This window comes from Phocoena sinus, chromosome 2, assembly GCF_008692025.1.
Source record: "Phocoena sinus isolate mPhoSin1 chromosome 2, mPhoSin1.pri, whole genome shotgun sequence".
NCBI classification, from domain to species: domain Eukaryota; kingdom Metazoa; phylum Chordata; class Mammalia; order Artiodactyla; family Phocoenidae; genus Phocoena; species Phocoena sinus.
This window is the reverse complement of record NC_045764.1, coordinates 8,887,228-8,896,527: the sequence shown is the minus strand read 5'-3', so window position 1 is coordinate 8,896,527 and position 9,300 is coordinate 8,887,228. Positions and strand designations below refer to the sequence as shown.

At 38.7% G+C, this 9,300-nt stretch overlaps 1 pseudogene; it reads left to right on the top strand.

The window, feature by feature from the left end:
• Window positions 1-202: 202 nt before the first annotated feature.
• On the top strand, window positions 203-1,233 carry LOC116749581 (annotated as a pseudogene).
• The last annotated feature ends 8,067 nt before the right edge of the window (window positions 1,234-9,300 follow it).

The window sequence follows — 9,300 nt, the reverse complement described above, 5'->3', positions numbered from 1 at the left end:
ACCTCAAACTAAACAGCCTCTTCATAACAAAGAAAACCATCAACAAAATGAAAGGCAACCTACTAAATAGGAGGGAATATTTTCAAATCATATATCTGATAAGGGGGTTAATATCCAAAAGAATATAAAGAACAAAACTCATTAGGGCAAAAAATGATCCACTTAAAAATGGAACTGAGGCAGGGTGCACATCTGTGATGGCAAGGAGAAGATAAAATTTGATGCTGGGACCCTCCTTCTTAGTACACACCATCTAATTTGGAGAAATCAGAAAAATCATGAATGCTGCATGGCCATTCCTCTTTCCCAAATCGTGTTCATTGAAGAACAGGCAGCTGGAATTGGGAAAAGTGCCAAAATATGGTTCATCTTCACCCAGCTCCTTGTAACAAAGAACCTGGCCCATTCCAGAGTAGTAAGAACTCCTACATCAAGCTTTCCTTCAAAGAACACAGCCAGATTGAGTTTTACAGGTGTTTATCAGAGGAAGTGACACAGAGAAGGTGGGAGAATATGCCAGTTTCCCAGTCGTTACAAGCAAATAGAGGACCCCAGCCAGGAAGAATTAAGGGCTGTAGGAATTGTAGGTATTGAAAAGAAACTGACAAAAATGTTTCTGAGGCCTTCGGAGACCTCAGCAAGCTAATGGTCAAGGCTAAGGGAATTGGTGGTGTTATCAAAATCCATTGCTAATAAGATTAAAGTCAAGCAAGGTGACATCACAGAAGATGAGACCATCAGGTTTAAATCCTATTTGCTGAGCATGGGAATAGCTAACCTGGTTACCAGGGAAACCTACGGCTCAGGCACACAGTACCACATGTAGCTGGCCAAACAACTGGCTGGAATATTGCAGTCGCCTTTGGAGGAACGAGGGGGAATAATGTCACTCACAGAGGTGTACTGTTAAGTATACCAAGCTCGAGGAATGGAATTGCTCTCACCAGAAGATTTAGTGAATGCATGCAAGATGCTGGAAGCCCTGAAATTACCTCTCGGCCTCCGTGTGTTTGACAGCGGTGTCATGGTAATTGAACTTCAGTCCCACAAGGACAAGTAAATGGTGGCCTCAGCCTTGGAGACGGTTTCAGAAAAGATATCTCTAACATCAGAAGAGTTTGCTAAGCCTGTGGGAATGTCTGTCCTCCTGGCTAAAGAAAGGTTGCTTCTTGCCGAGATGATTCAGTGGAAGGCTTGCAGTTTTACCCAAATTTAATTATGACACAGAGCTAAGAGTTTTGTATTTGAAATAACTTGTTACCGGTATACTTGCCTCATGCAGAAGTTGTATGACATTGAGCTAAGGGTAAACCCTGATAAACTGAGAATTTACTGGAACTTCTTCGCAGTATAATATAAAACGCTTTTAATTTCTACATAAATATTATGATCCAGGAAGCTCCTTTAGGATAAATATAGAAAAATATAGAAAGATGAATGCCAATATGAATTTGAAATCATGCTACAGTTGTATAGAAACCCTCAGAGTTTAACTTGAAATATGGTGGATTTTAACTTGATCTTCAAATCTGACCATTTTTTAAAGAAGAGGATTTAGTTCATGGGGGAATAAAGAAGTTACATGTTTGAACAGGTTAGATCATTATTCTGGTGTGATGAAAATTCACCTGAATTATAAATGAGGTTTTTCTCCGCATTTAGGCTGCACATTTTGGGGGATTTTCATGCAACAACTTATGCCTACAGTGTAGTTTAAGAACCTGACAATACTGGAGCAAAATATCCAACTGCAGGATATCATCTGAGGCTCTCCCTAAGGGCTTTTAGAAGCAGCCATAGGCATGTCTTCAGCAGACCAAATAAAGCACCTTAAAAAGAGAGAGAGGGCTTCCCTGGTGACACAGTGGTTAAGAATCTGCCTGCCAATGCAGGGGACACGGGTTCAAGCCCTGGTCTGGGAAGATCCCACATGCTGTGGAGCAACTAGGCCCATGTGCCACAACTACTGAGCCTGTGTGCCACAACTACTGAAGCCCGCATGTCTCAACTACTACAGCCTGCGCACCTAGAGCAGTTGTGCTCCCCAAAAAGAGAAGCCACCACAATGAAGCCCGCGCACCGCAAGGAAGAGTAGCCCCCGCTTGCCGCAACTAGAGAAAGCCTGCGCACAGCAATGAAGCCCCAACGCAGCCATTATTAATAATTAATTTTAAAAATAGAATTTTATCTGACTTATGTATATATAATCTGACTAGTTTCTTTTTAAGTGATGATTTCATGGCTGGCATTTAAAGAATGCAACTATGTCATTTTGTTTTAAAAATGCTATGGATTTTGAAAGTGAATTAAAGAGCTATATAGACATGCCCAGAGATATGGTTACAGATTTGGGAAGTAGACCCTTCAGGATTTCCCTAGGATTGTTTTGAGGGTAGAGGGACCGGGAGAAACTTTAACATGCTCTACAGGAACCTTGGTGCTCTTGTACCTCAGAGCCAAGGATGGAAAATAGAGAGTGGGAATATAATATGTCTCCTTTTCCTTCCCTAAAGAAGGAGTTTCAGTGCTGAACTTTTTAAATTTTTCTATCATATTCCAGCAATATTTTTTTCCTTTACCCCACACATTATAAGTTGTGTGGAGAAACTATCTCGCTAAAAAGTATTACTGAGATAACAGAAACAGGCTAATATATTGAATCTAGATTGCTTGAGCTTTCCAGTGGACTGCCTGACTTTGTTGCTGCCACACAGTGTACGGTACGTTGGCATTACCTCAAACTCAGGGACCCCACAGAAACAGAAGGAGAACCCCTTTCTAAGACTGAGTTGGCAGTGGAAGGTAGTGGTGGGTTTTGGCCAAGCCTCTAGAAGCGATAGTACCTGTACTGAGAGAACCTCTGAGACCGGGAGGCGGGGATACCCAGGCTCAGACCCTGGGATCCGTGAGATGTCCTCGCTAAGAGGTGGAGGGCCACTGCCAATGCCCTTTGGGGAAGGTCCAGGGATCCTCAGCTGCAGACCCAGGGAATCCCTCCAAGTGCAGCCAGAGTCAGTCCCTGATCCCTGCCTGAACCCTGTCGCTGCTTCACATCCTCCAGTGTCATGGGAATGTTGTGGCCGAGGCATCCTGCCTTAGTCTTAGTTTTCCGAACCTCTCACTGATTCCACGTTATAAGGACAGATCCTTTAATTCCCCCATTGCTCAGCCTCAGGTTTGTTTGGGGGGAAATTCGGTGTCTGGCTGCCCAAGTCTTTCAGGCCATTGTGTATGGTTGCTTGTATATCACTCCTCTCTCTGGGATGCAGACACTCTCCCACTGCCCTGGCAAACTTGTCTGTGTACACACACACAGACACACACACACATACCTCATCTAGCTAAGGTTTTTTAAAACTACACAGATAAATAATGTGTTTCACTAGTTGGAATGAGCTGCAACTAAGATTGTTTGAGCTACTGGGTCTGGCTCCAATGGTCTGGATTCATTATGGCAAGCTCCTATAATTCGGAATATTTATTTACACTAGTGTGACAACACATTAACAAAAATGGAGCAGTCTGAATTGTAAAAGTGAACTAAAGAGGAAGAAAAGTATTTTGCAAATGTCACATTAGTTAAAAAACAGGTATGATTGATTTTATTGTTTTAAAGTGGGCATTCTTCAGTTTCCAGACCTCAGTGTGTATATTTTTATCCTTTTTTTTTTTGTTTTTACCAAATGAGGTGTCATTTTGGTCCTTTTTGGTAGAGGTTATGTTTAAATACAACCAATCAGGCCCTAAGTGCAAAAAAGTTCTGTCTTGGTGCTTATCAGTGTTATAGTATTGTTTTTGCTTTTCTAACTTTGCTCTTAGGAGCATAAATCTGTTTGTAGCTTTATGGTAATGGAATATTTCTAGTCACATACTGTCAAAAATTTTTTTACATTGTACAAGAATGTTTTCAGTGTTAAATGATTGGTATTAATGTATACCAATCATTTTGCCAATACTGCAAAATTTTAAAATGATTTTTTTCTTAACTAGATGTTCTTTTTAAATACTCTTTGAAAATTTGATTAAAATGATAACCCTTTAGTCAGAATAAGCCCATGTGTTAAGATTTTTTCTTTTAGATTTTATAAACAGGAGTTGATTATAAATATTTATGACCTCAAGCTCTTACTATTTTAGTTGTTTTAAAACAATGGGAAATGGCTCACGAACTTTTTTTAAATTCTTGACATGAATTCCACTGTTGATTGACTCTGTATGTTTATGTGAATGTACTATCTCTTGTTCCCTGTTACCAGACTAAACCGACCAGCCATGGATTTATCAGGCTGTCACTCTCATTCTCAAATACTTAAAATGGCTCTCCTTTGCCCAACAGTCTCAGAGTTTCCACTGTGGTACACTACAGTCACAGCTCAGAAGGTGGGTGGGTTTTTAGGGCTGCGCTAAGGATGGAATCAAGCATGCTCAAAATGGTCCTTGGAAATCTCTATATAATCTTACAATTCAAATGCCCGTAGAGTTATACATGGGTATGAATATTTTATGAATATAGTAACTAGAATATATAATAAAAAACTACATATTAACAGTAGACTTTTGTAGTACCAATAATTAAACTATTTAAATGTGTCTTTTTCACTTTGCTGATAGGTATGGTTGAATTTATGTAAATTTATTGCTAATCCCATCCCTTATGATAGATCTTAAATGTAAGCTCCACAGGAGCAGAGATTTTTATCTGCTTTGTTCATGGATGCATCCTCAGAGCCTTGAGTAAGGCCTGGCACACAGTAAGCATTCAATAAATGGCTACCGAATGAATGACAAAAAAAAAAAAAAAAAAAGGTTAGATAGCCTCATCCACCAGACGGCAGACAGCAGAAGCAAGAAGAACTACGATCCTGCAGCCTGTGGAACAAAAACCACATTCACAGAAAGATAGACAAGATGAAAAGGCAGAGGGCTATGTACCAGATGAAAGAACAAGATAAAACCCCAGAAAAACAACTAAATGAAGTGGAGATAGGCAACCTTCCAGAAAAAGAATTCAGAATAATGATAGTGAAGATGCTCCAGGACCTCGGAAAAACAATGGAGGCAAAGATTGAGAAGATGCAAGAAATGTTTAACAAAGACCTAGAAGAATTAAAGAACAAACAAACAGAGATGAACAATACAATAACTGAAATGAAAACTACACTGGAAGGAATCAATAGCAGAATAACTGAGGCAGAAGAACGGATAAGTAACATGGAAGACACAATGGTGGAATTCACTGCTGTGGAACAGACTAAAGAAAAAAGAATGAAAAGAAACGAAGACAGCCTAAGAGACCTCTGGGACAACATTAAATGCAACAACATTCGCATTATAGGGGTCCTAGAAGGAGAAGAGAGAGAGAAAGGACCAGAGAAAATATTGGAAGAGATTATAGTCAAAAGCTTCCCTAACATGGGAAAGAAAATAGCCACCCAAGTCCAGGAAGTGCAGTGAGTCCCATACAGGATAAACCCAAGGAGAAACATGACAAGACACATAGTAATCAAATTGGCAAAAATTACAGACAAACAAAAATTATTGAAAGAGCAAGGGAAAAATGACAAATAACATACACTGGAACTCCCATAAGGTTAACAGCTGATTTCTCAGCAGAAATGCTGTAAGCCAGAAGGGAGTGGCATAATATACTTAAATGATGAAAGGGAAGAACCTACAACAAAGATTACTCTACCCAGCAAGGATCTCATTCAGATTCAATGGATAAATCAAAATCTTTACAGACAAGCAAAAGCTAAGAGAATTCAGCACCACCAAACCAGCTCTACAACAAATACTAAAGGAACTTCTCTAAGTGGGAAACACAAGAGAAGAAAAGGACCTAGAAAAACCAACCCAGAATAATTAAGAAAATGGTCATAGGAACATACCTATTGATAATTACCTTAAACGTGAATGGATTAAATGCTCCAAACAAAAGACACAGGCTTGCTGAATGGATACAAAAACAAGACCCATCTATAATCCTGTCTACAAGAGACCCACTTCAGACCTAGGGACACATACACACTGAAAGTGAGGGGATGGAAAAAGATATTCCATGCAAATGGAAATCAAAAGAAAGCTGGAGTAGCAATACTCATATCAGATAAAATAGACTTTAAAATAAAGAATGTTACAAGAGACAAGGAAGGACACTGCATAATAATCAAAGGATCAATCCAAGAAGAAGATATAACAATTATAAATATATATGCACCCAACATAGGAGCACCTCAATACATAAGGCAACTGCTAACAGCTATAAAAGAGGAAATTGACAGTAACACAGTAATGGTGGAGGACTTTTAACACCTCACTTACACCAGTGGACAGATCATCCAAAATGAAAATAAATAAGGAAACAGAAGCTTTAAAATGACACAATAGGGGCCTCCCTGGTGGTGCAGTGGTTGAGAGTCCGCCTGCCGATGCAGGGGACATGGGCTCGTACCCCGGTCCATGAAGATCCCACATGCCACGGAGCGGCTGGGCCTGTGAGCCATGGCTGCTGAGCCTGCGCATCCAGAGCCTGTGCTCCTTAACGGGAGAGCCACAACAATGAGAGGCTGTGTACAGCAAAAAAAAAAAAAAAAATGACACAATAGATCAGACAGATTTAATTGATATTTATAGGACATTCCATCCAAACACAGCAGGTTACACTTTCTTCTCAAGTGCACACGGAATATTCTCCAGGATAGATCACATCTTGGGTCACAAATCAAGCCTCAGTAAAGTTAAGAAAATTGAAATCATATCAAGCATCTTTTCTGACCACAATGCTATGAGATTAGAAATGAATTACAGGGAAAAAAACCGTAAAAAACACAAACACATGGAGGCTAAACAATACGTTACTAAATAACCAAGAGATCACTGAAGAAATCAAAGAGGAAATCAAAAAATACCTAGAGACAAATGACAATGAAAACACGGTGATCCAAAACCTATGGGAGGCAGCAAAAGCAGTTCTAAGAGGAAAGTTTATAGCTATACAAGCCTACCTCAAGAAACAAGAAAAATCTCAAATAAACAATCTAACCTTACACCAAAAGGAACCAGAGAAAGAAGAACAAACAAAACCCAAAGTTAGCAGGAGGATGGAAATCATAAAGATCAGAGCAGAAATAAATGAAATAGAAACAAAGAAAACAATAGCAAAGAACAATAAGACTAAAAGCTGGTTCTTTGAGACGATAAACAAAATTGATAAACCATTAGCCAGACTCATCAAGAAAAAGAGGGAGAGGACTCAAATCAATATAATTAGAAATGAAAAGGGAGAAGTTACAACAGACACCACAGAAATACAAAGCATCCTAAGAGACTACTACAAGCAACTCTGTGCCAATAAAATGGACAACCTGGAAGAAGTGGACAAATTCTTAGAAAGGTATAACCTTCCAAGACTGAACCAGGAAGAAACAGAAAATATGAACAGACCAATCACAAGTAACGAAATTGAAACTGTGATTAAAAATCTTCCAACAAACAAAAGTCCAGGATCAGATGGCTTCACAGGTGAATTCTATGAAACATTTAGAGAAGAGCTAACTCCCATCCTTCTCAAGTTCTTCCAAAACACTGCAGAGGAAGTAACACTCCCAAACTCATTCCGTGAGGCCACCATCACCCTGATACCAAAACCAGACAAAGATACTACAAAAAAAAATTACAGGCCAATATCACTGATGCATATAGATGCAAAAATCCTCAACAAAATACTAGCAAACAGAATCCAGCAACACATTAAAAGGATCATACACCCTGATCAAGTGGGATTTATCCCAGGGATGCAAGGATTCTTCAATGTGATACAAATCAATCAATGTGATACACCATATTAAGAAACTGAAGAATAAAAACCATATGATCATCTCAATAGAGACAGAAAAACTTTTGACAAAATTCAACACCCATTTATGATAAAAACTCTCCAGAAAGTGGGCATAGAGGGAACCTACCTCAACATAATAATGGCCATATACGACAAACCCATAGCAAACATCATTCACAATGGTGAAAAACTGAAAGCATTTCCTCTAAGATCAGGAACGCGACAAGGATGTCCACTCTCATCACTATTATTCAACATAGTTTTGGAAGTACCAGCCATGGAAATCAGAGAAGGAAAAGAAATAAAAGGAATCCAAATTGGAAAAGAAGTAGTAAAACTGTCACTGTTTGCAGATGACATGATATTAAACATAGAGAATCCTAAAAATGCCACCAGAAAACTACTAGAGCTAATCAATGAATTTGGTGAAGTAGCAGGATACAAAATTAATGCACAAAAATCTCTTGCATTCCTATACACTAATGATGAAAAATCTGAAAGAGAAATTGTGGAAACACTCCCATTTACCATTGCAACAAAAAGAATAAAATACCTAGGAATAAATCTACCTAGGGAGACAAAAGACCTGTATGCAGAAAACTGTAAGACACTGATGAAAGAAATTAAAGATGATACCAACAGATAGAGAGATATACCATGTTCTTGGACTGGAAGAATCAATATTGTGAAAATGACTACACTACCCAAAGCAATCTACAGATTCAATGAAATCCCCATAAAATTACCAAAGCCATTTTTTGCGGAACTAGAACAAATCCTCTTAAAATTTGTATGGAGACACAAAAGACCCTGATAGCCAAAGCAGTCTTGAGGGAAAAACGGAGATGGAGGAATCAGACTCCCTGACTTCAGACTATACTACAAAGCTACAGTAATCAAGACAATATGGTACTGGCACAAAAACAGACATATAGAACAATGGAACAAGATAGAAAGCCCAGAGATAAACCCACACACCTATGGTCAACTAATCTATGACAAAGGAGGCAAAGATATACAAGAGAAAAGACTGTTTCTTCAATAAGTGGTACTGGGAAAACTGGACAGCTACATGTAAAAGAATGAAATCAGAACACTCCCTAACAACATACACAAAAATAAACTCAAAATGGATTCGAGACATAAATGTAAGACAGTACACTATAAAACTCTTAGAGGAAAACACAGGAAGAACACTCTTTGACAAAAATCACAGCAAGATCTTTTTTGATCCACCTCCTAGAGTAATGGAAATAAAAACAAAAATAAACAAATGGGACCTAATGAAACTTCAAAGCTTTTGCACAGCAAAGGAAACAATAAACAGGACAAAAAGACAACCCTCAGAATGGGAGAAAATATTTGCAAACAAATCAACGGAGAAAGGATTAATCTCCAAAATATATAAACAGCTCATGCAGCTCAATATTGAAGAAACAAACAACCCAATCCGAAAATGGGCA